Consider the following 14,197-nt stretch of genomic DNA (forward strand, 5'->3'; position numbering starts at 1 on the left):
TAGGGGTATTTGAATTAACAATTCATGTAAATGGAATTCCGAAAGTATGGAAGTTCAGCCACAGATTGAGAACATTTTTCCATAATTTAAGATATTCCTAATGTCAATCTGGATGCTATGTAAGCAGAGATTTTGCTTGTAGGAGATCCACGCTCTTAAACAAATGGAGAATTTCTACCTAGAGAACAGCCTTGATGGGGTTTTTATGAAGGGATATCAGTTATCGTGGATCTCAGCCCAGCCCACATCAAGCTTAGCGCAGAGCACCTCATCCAAAATGCATGAAGTCTCTACAAAGAATTCTACCATTATTAAGGTTTGGAAAGATTTTACACAGCAGCTTCAGGCTTTGGGAGGTGGGTCCCACCAGGATAGCTTATAAAGACATGTTGGTGAAAACCTTGGAGAGCTTGTCTGAAAGCCAAAAACATGGCTTTCCACTACTGAAGCTTCTTTCATTGGCTTCTCCAAAGCAATTCAGTGAAAGCAGCTCGATCAACCAACACTACAGACCTCCCAAACAGGCCCTAGATCCAAATCTTGGAGTTTTACGTATGTTTAAGACTTGCTAGACCATAAAGAGTAAGAATGTTGAATCAATATCAGGGGAAGTAGAAAGAAAAATCAATAAGCCCAACAGATATCTTAACCCATTAAAGCATTTCATTAGTTTTGGATCATCCAAAAACTTATTCATACCACATGCACCATAAACTTATTCAATACATGAGAAGAATACACCCTAAACTCAATATAACCATGGAAATTGCCACAGATATGAGTGTGACCGAAACCGGAACACGTCCATTGTCCCTTCTCAGTATCATTCCTTCAATTATTGGATAGCTGATACTTGGAATGAAAAATGAGAGGAAAACATGCCCAGACCAGCGGTGAAGGAGACCATGTTCAGGGTGACTTGAGTAACCAATATGACAAGAAAAAATGGGTCCCCCTCAAAACTGAAGACACCCATTTTGTATCTTTCAACCTGTGCTTCATCAACAACCTTACTTGTCACTATGAAATTTGCCTTCTTTAAACCAATCAATTTCATGAGAACATCCAGACAAGCAAAGAAATAGGCTGTAACTGACTTTATCATCCAAATCCTGAGCTCATTCCACCACATTCTTAAGGATCCGGCCTCGAATAGGACCTCTGATAAGTGCTGAGAAAGGATAGAAACATAAACAGTTGCGAAGATGGCAAACCGTGGACTTGAAACCTGTAACAAAATCAAACTTTCTAGCATTGGAAGAGTAATAATTATATTGCAAGGATTAAAATGATTTTCTAGCTTATAATTAAGCATTACTTCATGAAAGAATGGTTTGCTAGGCTACAATCTTAGAGATTGGCCATGGTGTAATTCATTTCTTACCTTTGGGTACAAGGAGATGCCATTGAAGAGACACAGCTGAGGGATGGTAGCATAACATAGTATTGGGAAAGAATAGAAGGACCGGAATGCGAGGAATGCATTACACATGCTCTGAAGAATTGACATTCTTGATGATCCATATATCAAAGGGCAGAAGCTTGAGAGGCCCACTTTAAGCAATCCACAACCCCATCTAATGTTTTGAACCATGCTATCATTTAAACTGACAGTTGCAGAACCTAAAAATGATGGCAATGAAGGATAATTGTAGACCAAGTTCCATCCTTTGCAGTGAAGCATGAACCCAGTAATAAAATCCTCCGCCAGAGAATGGTACAAAAAGCCTCTGTTATATAGAAAAAGCACCAAATTAAAAGGTTAGCCTCTTGCAGAGACTCATCTGATGCATCTCCATTGACAAAATTTCTTTTATAGTTTTGTTTCAGTGATGCAATGAACAGGTTCGAAGGACCGAAACATTTTCGAAGTTGAAAGAGATCATTATCTGAATACCAAATTGACAATCAGCACATATACTATGTATTATCATTTCAAATTTTGAGAAAAGGGATGTAAGAGCAATAGTTGACATTTCTTAATTCGAAGGAATACCAGTTTTCTGCAGGGAAGTTCCATATAAAGCTTCTCTCCTAATGTAAAACCCTGTGCCGGACAGTATTGGTCCCTGAAGCCCATCTGCACCTCTCCACATTGTCTGGAGGGATATAGTACTTCAAAATTTAAGTGTTACTGAAACACTACTAATATTTATATATGACAGTTTTTCTATATGCTTTAATTCTTGACAAAAATGCAAGGGAATGTACTACTGATAGAGTAGAAGGTAGAAGAAAAATGTCCATCTTACTGTAAAAATTGAACGCAGTTGTGCGTCATAGATGTCATTGTTACTGATATTATGGAAGATCTGTGGGAACTGAACAAAAGCAACACATTTGGAGCTTCTGGGCTCAAGGTAGAAGCACATTGCTTGTTGAGCAGAGATGGGATCGTTACAGTACATGTCACAATCTAACACCAATACGTAAGGGGCATTGCTTATTATGCCCGACACACGAAGCTGTAAGAAGAAAGAACAAAACAGTTTAGTTATTTACATGTTATTTACACACAGAGAGAGAGAGAGCATACAAAGACGTTTAGGGCACCAGCTTTAAAATTGTGATGATAGTTTTGTCTTTTTTCATGGGAAACATAAACAAGGAGGGGCATCTTATTAGCTTGTTCCTGGCCAACTGCATCTGATACTTCATTCTGTATCACCTACAAAAGAGCAAATATGTTATTACACAATGTTTTGCTTAGGCTCATTTTGCTCGGAGTGCAAATTTCATTTGCATTGGTGTAAATGTATGGGAATGCAAATAGGTTTGACTGTAAATTCTGTTTTACTTTTTCTTCGAATTTTGCTCTGTTTTATTTGTTTTTGAGGGTAAGATTTCTCAAAAAATAAAAAAGTAAGTAAAATGGTGTTTGCCCCCCGCCTTGTGTGAAAGAGAATGGAGGTAAGAGGAGTGTTATTTGTTTGGGAGGTAGCTAGGAAGGAAGATGGTGCAGTCCCCACTTCACATGAGAGAGAATTGAGGTAGGAGGAAGGAGGAAGGTGGTGCAAGTTTTGCATTGGTTTTTGAGATGTAAAATTTGCATTGCCTATGAGTGCAAATGAAGCAATATGTACAAATTTTGCATCACATAAGAGTGCAAATCATAATTATAAACAAGTAAATGCAAAACTGAACTAGATGCAAAATTTGTAATTAATTCAGATTTGCACTACACATGTTTGTAGAGAAAACTCAAACTGAATACAAACTTTGCAGCCAATTCAATTTTGTATCTGTTTGTTTGTAATGAATACAAATTTTGAGGAAACTATTTGTAAATACCCTGTAGTTTAAAAACCTACTTACATATATACCTTGTAATTAAGATGGCCCTACATAACACAATTAGGCCATCTGGTTTAGGTGCCCATTAAATTTAATTTTCTATAATCTCATTTTTACCGCTTCTCTTCCTTTGATAATCTCGTCCTCCATTATTCAATTCCTTCAAGATGACTAGAGTTTGTACTCCAAGGAGGAATTGAAGAACTCCAGATATCAAACTAGGAGTCAGCAATAGAGGTTCAAGAAACCAGCTCCTCCGTATCCAAATTCAATGCAAGCCCAATTAACTTGTCATAGATTCATCGAAATGACAACAGGAGCATCTAGAGGATGTATTATGTACTGATGGTGGAAGAATTCCGCAAGTAATGCACAATCTTCCATTGCAGATTCAACCTAAGAAAAGATGTTGAACAGAACGAGGTTGGGAACTAAGCTTACTGAGCTACTAAAACCTACTTAGGTTGGCAGGTGGCGGGTCAGCTAGCGTACCACTCAAGTCTTGCCATTTCGGTGAATCTTGGAAAGGCAAAACCCATACCAAGAAAGATTAATTAAAGAAAGTTACAAAACCCAAATTGACTGTATCTATTTGTATCTTCTGTTAGTGCTTTGCCCAAAGGCAAATTAGCAAACAACTAAGGCTATTTTTGTTTGAAGGAAAATGGTAGGAAAAGGAAGGGAAAGACAGGGAAACAAATACAAGGTTTGTAAAGGTTTCTCTACCTTTCCCTTCCTTTCCCTATATATTCCTTTAAACTAAGGCTTAAAGTATCGACACGTATCAGTGGCTTCCCGATATGCCCCTACAGGGGTTGTATTGGGTCAGCCACCAGTTCAGAGGGTAGTTGGGCTATAAACCGGCCCCTCTAAACCGATTTCTAAAAAAATAAGTAAAACATAAAAAAAAAACACCTACATAGGCCGATATGCCCTACCAGCCTATCAGTCCGTGTTGATATTTAAAACCTTGCTTCAAACCAAACATAGCCTAAAGGCTAATACATCATTTTCATAGAAGCCATAAAGTATACCTTGTCCTAGAAGAACACCGAATGCCATTAATGACAAATTGAACTTCTCTCTCTTTCTCCATCTCTATCTTTTATCTTCTTCTTTGTCAAGGTTTTATTGGTCCTATTCCTAGTAGTCGACTATTTCACAAAGAGATTTCCTATTGTCGACTACTATCAGTATCATGTTCTTAGTATTCGACTACTTTTTCATAGTAATTGACCCCTACCTCAATAGAGCTCGGAATAACCCAATACCAACATATATCCAACAACACAAAAGGCAAATCAAAAGTTTAAATAAATGAAAGTAAAAAAAAAGCAATCACAAGGAGAGACAAAAGATTTGCGTGGTTCACCCAATGAGGGCTACACCCATGGACAAAGCCAACAAGCCATTGATTTACAACACATCTCTGCTATTGTTGTGTTGGTGATAGAAAATCACCATTTGCACTTGCCAAAACATTCAAGAAATAATCACCTTAGCATCATACCTAGAGAAGTCAAGCTCCACTCCAACTTCTCTAGTTTAGCCGTCTTTGTTAACATGTCTACCAAGTTTTCTTTTGTGTTAACTTTCACCAAATGCACTTTTTCATTTTCAATGAAATCTTGGATATAATGGTATTAAACTGAAATATGTTTGGTCCTCTTGTGATAAACTGAATTTTTTGTCAAACAAATAGCATTATTATTATTATTACAAGATAATTCCATAGGTTTAGAGTCAATTAGGGGGGTAAACAGATCGAATTCAAATCAACTTAGGCAATATTCAAATTTGAATCCGATTACAAAATTCGATACCCAACAGATATTGAATATTAATATTCAAATTTGAATATGAATTCAATTAAATATTTGAATATTCGATTCAATTTGAATTCGACTAGTTAATTATTTTAGATAATTAATAAATATATAAAATAAATATTATATTTATATAAAGTATATAAATATATATATTATTTATATAATTTAATTATCATATATATAAATTATATAAAATATTTAAATATTTTATATATTATATATAAGAATTAAATAATCAGTCCAACTCAAATATTTATTGAATCAAATCAGGTCATATACAAATTTGAATCCGATTAGCTAATCGGTATGAATAGGATATTCAAATGTAACCGATTACGATATTTGAATTATTGGAATTCAAATCGAATTTTTGAATACGGTTGACACACCTAGAAACATTGAAGCCAAACTGCTTCCTTACAAGATTCAGTCAGAGCCATATATTCAACCTCCACACTAGATAATGCAACTGTTGGTTGTAACTAAGATATCCAACGAATTGGACCATTCCCAAATTGGAACACATATCCTGTTGTAGACCTTCCTTTATCAAGATCATTTGCATAACTTACATCCAAAAAACCAAGCCTTTTACTTAAAATATCCTTGCCATATGTGATGACATAATTACTAGTGCCTCGCAAGTAGCAAAGCAGCCATTTGGTATCTTCTCAATTTACCTTACCTGGATTAGCCATAAATCAGCTCAAAACCCCAACAATATAAGCAATATCTGTTCTAGTGCTTACCATAGCAAAACCTTCCGGTTGTTTCATGTATACTTTCTCCTCAAGATCATCATCCAAGAATGCAGTTTTCACATTCATTTGCTTAAGTTCCAAGTCAAGCATAGCAACAAGTGCAAGAATAAGTTGAATGGAAACCAATTTCAACATTTCCATCAACACCCCTATTTGATTTTGTAAACCGATTTGCACCCAATCACCTTTTGGCCCCAATTCCACCAACTCCCAAGTTTGGTTCTTGTGAAGAGTATTGATTTCTTCATTAACGACTTGCTTCCAATTTAAAGAATTACTATCATCCATAGCTTTATCAAAACAAGTAGACCCACCATCCTATGTTAACAATGCATTCATGGTGGTAGGATCTACACAATCTCTAAGGTGCACTGATAACGGTCTTTCTCTTCTTGGACTATCTTGTAAAAGTAATGGTGCTTGCTAAAAATTGTCAATATTTTATTCGATTTTGCCATCATTCCATTCGCATCAGGTTCAAATAGAGTCCTCTATGAAATTACACCAGTAGGCACAAGTTCAAAATACTCCAGCTCATTCCTAACATCATTTTCTCTCTTTTCCAAAATCTTGGAAAGTACTTGAGATTCATCAAAATACACATCCGAACTAATAATAATTTTTTTGGGAACTTGGATCCCATAAATGGTATCACTTGACATTCTTCCCATAACCAACAAGCTCACATTTTTAAACTTCGAATCCAACTTACCCCATATAGCTATGAATCAAAGCATAAGCATCATAACCAAATATTTTTAAATTCGAATAATCACAAGGAATATGTGAGGAAGATGCATTTAAAACCTTAGCAGCACCATGCTCAAATGCATAGACTGCCATAGTCATGACACCTAATCTGAATTCATCAGAGTACCTAAATGTCACAAAAACAATACATTTAAAACCTTAGCATCATTCTTGATTTTTTATAACTTCCCAAATACAACAAGAAGTAAGAGAAAAATGGATGAATATTACCGATGTGCCTTCATCCATGATTTATCTGGATAATTTTCCATTTCTGACCTAAGCCTTGCCTTCAACCTAATAAGTACTTATGATGCTGTGAATGTTTATAAATAGTATCTTATGGAGTTCTCTTTTTTCTTGGTAAAAAGGTAAGGTTAAATTTATTAACTGAAACAGAACCCTACATGTAAGGCTCTCTTTTAATGTAATCTTAGAGAAGAAACTCTCTAATCTAAAGGCTTTCCTTTAATATAATCTTAGAGAATTGTTTTGATCCAAGATTCAAAACAATTCTTGGTAACCTATGATTAAACGAACACTCTTGACATTGAGTAGCAAAGATTCAGAGCTTGATGTTACTTCTATTGCTGACCTGTCCGTGTTTCATTGGGGGTTGCAAGGGGATGCTGCAACCATAGTTGTAGCAGATGTGCTTTCATCAACTCTCTGGATGCTTTCATCAATTCACCCATTTATTTTTTTTATGTTTTTTAAGCCACAAATGTCGATAGGCACTTATCCTAAATGTTGAAAAGAAAGAACCTTACATCGAAGTTGTCGGCTTAGTAGCTAGAGCTCATAAGTGTCCTAGCTAATAGACCGGCTTACCACGAGTACTCAAAAGAAACTCAAACAGTTTGATAATCTGTACCTTTCAAGGGTGGGTCCAGCCATCCGGTTATACATTCATATGTTTCCAGAGATTGTGCTTGGATTATATTAAATGTAAGACAAATAAATGGGTGTGGGGTGTCGGTGGCTGAAGGATATTCAAAGGAAGAGAGACGTGTAATAGCAGTGAAGGAGAGAGCAAGATACAAAACTATCTCCCTTCAAATAAGCCCATCAAACAAGCTGTGGGTCTGACATGATTCAGGCTTTTAACAGAGAAGCCAACATTTTGAGTAAGTTAACGTTAGAAACAAGAGAAGAGAACATTTAAGAATGTTTCTGCAAATGTCCTCTTTGATGTAGATACATTGTCAAAAAGAACACTCAGAAAATGATCATAGTCCAATGTTCTGATCGACAAGATAACAACCTCATTGTCGCATGAAATTTAGGTGTTAGAAGAGGGCTCCTGATTCTTCTGTTTGGCTATATGCCATATATATAGTTGAGGGAAGATTTATGGCTATACAGTCCTAGCAACTCTTACTAGAGAACCAGAATTTAATGAGTCCAACTTAAAAAGATTTTAAACTTTAATACAAATGACAATTGGAGGACCTACAGTCAAAGAGGAAAATCCTGAAAGAACGAACTGCCTGACGCATCTATATGAGCATATGACGGTGAGTGGCTTAGTAATCTCAATAATATTATACAAGATAATTGCATCGAACACTTTGTAAGTGTTATATGTAACAGGATAACACTTTGCGCAAAACAAAAACACATGCGTATAGAGTGCCGATATGGAGGAAATGTATATACAAAGTACAAAAACTCAGAAAAACAAAATAAAATCAAGATGAAAACAATAGAGAAAAACATTGCTTAGAAAAACCTAATTAATTCCAAAATAAAATAAGTTTTGTCATATAGAGATAAAAGAAACTAAAGAAAATTATTCACAATACCTCCAAATGCTTCTAACCAGGCTGAGTAGATGCTTCTAACGTTGGGGGTTTTACCACTGAAGATGCTTTAAATGCTTCAAATACTCCAGTCATTCAACGAACAAAGTTGAGTTCGGCTAGGGCATTATGGAAAGAAATTAATAATGGAATGAATTGAGATGCATGAAAGATATATTAAATGGATTGAGATTACTTTCACCTTAATCCCATGCTGCCGAATGATCCAAACACCAGGTTGAATAAACTTAATCTCAACAAACTTATTTCATTCTGTATGGCTGACTCCAACCCTAATCTCAAGCGCTAAACTTCAAAATCCTGAGGAAAAGGGGACAGTATCAGCAGATTTCTCTAGGAGAGGAAGAGAGGTAGAAGAGAAGAGGAAAGGACAAAAAAAAGAGAAGAAATGGGGAAGAAAAAGGAGAAAAGAGAGGAGGAACTCGTTTACATGCAGCGAGAAGGTGAATAGTTGTTTGTCGAGAGGATATTTGGCTTGTGTGCGCGATGGTATTTGGGCGCCAAACTAAATCGGCGACTATTTTGGTTGAATCTGTAGAGTCGCTTCAACGATGTATAATGGGAGAGCTGGCTAGCCTGGCTTCGGTGATGACGAGGAAGAAAGTTAGGGTATCGAACAACGAATCAGAAGGAGGGAAAGTTCAATATTAAAATTAAAATTAAAAATGTATATTTCTATTTTTAATATATATATATTAATATTAAATACAGTTTATAGTAGGTAGAAATGGCAATTTTTACCTACTATAATCGGTTCTTGGGACAATTGGGTCTGACCCGATTATAAACCTACTATATATATATTGATGAAGAAAGTTAGGGTATTGATCAATCGATGAGAAGGGAGGGAAAATTAAAAATGATCAATTGGGGATAAAATTTATTCTCCATCCCCGATCCCCTACGGGGATGGTTTTCCACTCATTGTTATTTAGTATGTTTTGCAATAAAATATAATTAATTTATTTTTTTAGTATTTTAATTAAGCTTTAGGCCTTTTAGAAATTTTGAACTTTTAATTAATTTTTTATGCTTTTTCGTTATTGTTTAGTAATTTTTGCATGAGTATTTTTCAATAAATTTTGATTGGCACACCTTACTAGATCATGATTAGGGGGTACAAGTTAGTGCTGTCAATGGGTTGGGTCTAGGTTGGGTGTTGGAATCGAAATCGATCCGATAAGAAATTTTAAGGACCTATAACTGAATTGGGCTCGACAAGGTTTGTAATTTTTAGACCTATAAACGAATGGACCGGTTCTTAGGGCAATTGGCTCTAAGGATAATGTATTAGGACCTGAAATCGACCCAAATCAATTTTTGTCCATCGGGTTGTACTCGACCCATTGACATCCCTAGTACAAGTTAGGCTAGGTTATGTCAAGTTTTGGCAAACCAAATCCAACATGAGTTGTGGAACACTCAACCATAACATTAATCCAACTTGAAAGCTTCAATTAGGTTGGGTTCATACATTTTAACTCTAACTTTACCTTAAATATTAGCCTAATCCAACCCTTCTCAAATTTTTCAAGTTGTAGGCCTAGTCATGCATCTAAACTGAACGAGTCTGAATCTCCTGCCCATGAGAACTTTGCCCACATTTATCGCAGTCATACATGGATAACATCTCATCCTCTGCATAGTGTTATGCAGGGGGAGATGTTCTCAATTCATGGGGGATAGTGTATTGTGGGTAGGCATGGGAAGAATTCTCGTGGGCAGGAAATCCAGAGTCAAATTGAACACTCACCCCTAATTAATGAACAAACTAATTATTTAATTAATGATTACAAATAAAATAACAATTATAATATAATAGACAACATTATTAATTAATTAAAATAATATTTAACATTTAATTAATTAATTAGTGTTATTAGAGTTGCTTTACCTACTATTTTTCATTTTTTTACAACCAACCAATCAAATGTAAATATTTTCCACCTATTTATTTATCTATCATTACTACAATTAATGCATAAGTATTTTAATTAAAATGAGAGTATACTTAATATTTGAATATAAATTTCTAATAATAACGAATAAACAAATAAAAATAAATAATTAATTATTTCAAAACATTAGTTATACTAATAAAACTTAAAAATAATTTGCAAAAATTAAACTCTCACTTAATATATAAACATATTTCTATATGTATTATCAAATTAACTATAATTAATTTAAGAAATTAAATAATAATAATAATAAAGATAGTAATATTAATAACAATGATATGTGGTGGTAGTAGTAGTAATAATATACTAACATTACTTAGCATAAATAACCAAAATATTAATATTTTTAACGACGTTTAAAATAAACGTCGTCATATGTTCAAAACTAAACGTCGTCAAATGTTGTGTTTCAACGACGTTTAGTACAAACGTCACTGAAAGAATATGGCGGGAAATCGCGAAATGTAACGTTTAACAACAGTTATGTATAACCGTTGTTAAAAGTTCTCTTTCTTTGACGTTTACCACTGACGTCGTTAAAAGTGGAATTTTTTTTTATAAACGTCGTGAAATTGACGTCGTCAAAACGTTTTTGTAGTGCGGGGATCCCTACTCGTGATTTTTTATAGTGCCAATCATTTTGTTTTTGTTTTTGTTTTTATTTTATTTTATTTAAAAATAAAAATAAAATAATTAATAATTATAATCATATTAGGAAAGATTCAAACATATTTAAGCATATTTTTAAAAAATATTAATATATAGACACATGTATAAATATATATATATATAAATGTATACGTACATATATACATATATTAGCGGGGATCCCACGGGGCGAGGAGTGCTCTCCCCACCCCCGCCCCATCCCCACCAACGGGGATGAAAATTTCCCCATCCCCGCCCTATTCGGGGCATATCCCCACAAGGATCGGGGAAATGAGAAAAATTATCATCTCTACACTCTACGAAAATTAGGTTCATGTGCTCCACCACACTATTTTGTTATGAGGTGTATGCTATGAAATTATACATAACAATTCCTTCATCGCAAAATTTAAGGAATTCATCCTTTTTATACTCTAAACCATTATCTGTCCGAATAAATTTAATGTATTTGCCGATTTGTTTCTCGACTTCAATTTTGAATTGTTTAAATGCTAAAAAAGCTTAATCCTTGAATTTCAACAATCTAACCCAAACCTTTCTTGAACAATAATCAATGAAAGAGATAAAATAGGATGCACCTCCATAAGAAATGGTACGTGATGGACCCCACAAATCAGAATGGGTGTGATCAAGAAAACCTTTGCTAGTATGTTACCAGCCTTGAAACTTATTCTATGTGCTTGCCATAACACAATTCTCACAAAATTCCTTTTCACCAATTTGAAATTTAGTAATGAGGTTTTGCTTCATTAAATCTTCCATACCTCTTTCACTCATGCGACCAAGCCTTCGATGCCATAATTGTGCTTGAAATTCATCATTCTCTTCTACCATGTGTGCATGATCAACCACCGTGCTTCCAAACAACTTATTCAAATTTACAAGACCGGTGCCTTTCATCACAATAAAAGCACATTTATTTTATGAATTCCACATTGCCCAATGAAATTGTAGCCACCTGAAAACAGTTCTGACAAAGAAATTACACTTTTCTTTAATCCCAGTATATGTCTGAAATTTGAAGAATTCTAACATTTTCATCAAGCATCCCTAATTGTTTGTTTCCAATCCCCATTGTCTTGCTTATAGTATTTTTTTCCCATAAAAAACAGAACCACCTTCACAAGGTTGATAGGAGTAAAACTAAGAATTATGTGGACAATTATGATGAGTAACACCACTATCAAGAATCCAATATTGACAGAAAGTGGGATTGCTATTAACTATAAGCACTTCGTCTTCAATTATCCCGGATGTTGATTCTTCAACTTGGTTGGCTTCATTCTTTGGCTCAGTCCATTCTTCTCCCTACTATTTCCTTTGTTCCAGTTTTAATTTTTCCTCTTCCAACAATCATTTTTAAAATGACCTTTCTTATCACAATGCCAACAACTATACTGTTCTTGTTGGTCCCTTGATTTTGAATGGTACTTGGACTTGCTTCTTGAATTCTTATTGGTAGAGTTACTCTCCTCAAGTTGTCGGCCTCTATCCATCCATAAGTGCTTTATTTGCATTATCCCCTGAACTCTCCGAAGATGCCTTTTTTTAAGTTCATCAGCTAGCAAGGCACTAGATACATCATTTAAGCAAAGAGTGTCAACTTTGGCACAGCTTAATAAGATTGTAACCAAGTTGTTGTAACTATCCAACAAGATACACAACAAGGTCACCACCTTATCTTCCTCTTCCATCCTCACACCGATGCTCTCAAGTTGACTAATTATGTCATGGAAGATGTTCAAGTGTTCAGAGAAACCTTCATCCCTTTCTTCATTTTCATGCTATACAACTTCTTTAAGAGTACCCGATTTAGGAGAGACTTGGTTTGATACAAACTTTCTAATTTTGTCTACAGTCCTACAACTGTTTTTTCTATTTTTACATTGAATATTACTTCATCTGCCAAACACCAAGCGAATTGTATAAACTGTCTTCACGTCCAATCTTGTCCTAATCATCATCTGACATACTTTGTGACTTCTTATCCTTTCCAAGCAAAGCTTTATACTGCCCTTATTGAACAAGAATGTCATGGAATTTAATTTTTCATAGCTCAAAATTCTTTGTCTCGTCAAACTTCTCAACCTCAAACCGGTTACTTGCCGTTTTACCACACTTACCTTTTCTCAAACAATTTCACAAACACCTTGTGTGTCAAACCTGGAAGCTCTGAATACCATTTGTCAAGGTTTTGTTAGTTCTTATTCCTAGTAATCGATTATTTCATGAAGAGATTTCCTAATAATTGACTACTATCAGGATCTTATTCTTAGTATTTGACTATTATACAAGAGATTTCGTAGTAGTCGACTACTATTTCAACAAAGCACAAAATAACCCAATCCCAACAAATATTCAACAACACAAAAGGCAAATCAGAAGTTTAAGTAAAGGAAAGCAAAAGGAATAAGTAATCACAAGGAGAGACAAAAGATTTATGTGGTCCACCCAATGAAGGCTACATCCACGGGCATAGCCAGCAAGCCATTGATTTACCATCATTAAATGGTTTCAAGAGATTGTGTAAAACACCTCTTTATTATTGTTGTGAAATACCCACATATACAAACCCCTTTTGTAACTTAAACATAGAGTATCATCACCTCTACAAATAGTATAATACACCCTTTTTAAGAAAAGGTTGTAGAGACAACCACCACACCTAAGTGTATCTTGCAAACACAAAGAAGCTTTCTATCGTTCCTTCTTTTCTGCTACTCTTTCTTTGTCTCTCAAAAGGCCCTCTAAAAATAAAGGAAACCTACTAAGGATATATTCCCTCCTTAGTTCTTATTCCCACATAGCTCAAACTAAGAAAACCAAAAAGGCCCTTCCAAATAAAGAAAACACCACTTAAGTGCATGGAAATAACATGGTGATTTTTTTATCACATACAACATTCTTCTTCTTCTTTCTCCTTTCTTCTCTTCTCTCCCTTGTTGTGACCTGCAACTTACTTGATGTTTCCTCTCTTAGGGTTTTCAAAGTTGAAAATATAGTTGCATATTTTGAAAATTTAAAGAACAATGAAGGACATTTTTGTCCTTTACTTTTTATTTATTAGAACTAACAATGAAAATGTGGGCAATGTATATATAAGTAGGTTT

At 34.8% G+C, this 14,197-nt stretch overlaps 1 pseudogene across 1 annotated transcript; it reads right to left on the reverse strand.

Moving 5' to 3' along the window:
* Window positions 1-641: 641 nt before the first annotated feature.
* LOC104610102 (quillaic acid 3-O-glycosyltransferase CSL1-like) lies at window positions 642-9,087 on the reverse strand (annotated as a pseudogene). Its single transcript, XR_016080525.1, has 8 exons — window positions 8,888-9,087; window positions 8,639-8,757; window positions 8,440-8,555; window positions 2,537-2,668; window positions 2,253-2,465; window positions 1,997-2,099; window positions 1,385-1,889; window positions 642-1,228 (listed from the first exon to the last, which is right to left on the reverse strand). The product of XR_016080525.1 is annotated as a quillaic acid 3-O-glycosyltransferase CSL1-like (transcript).
* Between the last annotated feature and the right edge of the window lie 5,110 nt (window positions 9,088-14,197).

The sequence above is a fragment of the Nelumbo nucifera genome, chromosome 1 (genome assembly GCF_055504915.1).
Source record: "Nelumbo nucifera cultivar China Antique chromosome 1, China Antique-T2T, whole genome shotgun sequence".
NCBI lineage: Eukaryota > Viridiplantae > Streptophyta > Magnoliopsida > Proteales > Nelumbonaceae > Nelumbo > Nelumbo nucifera.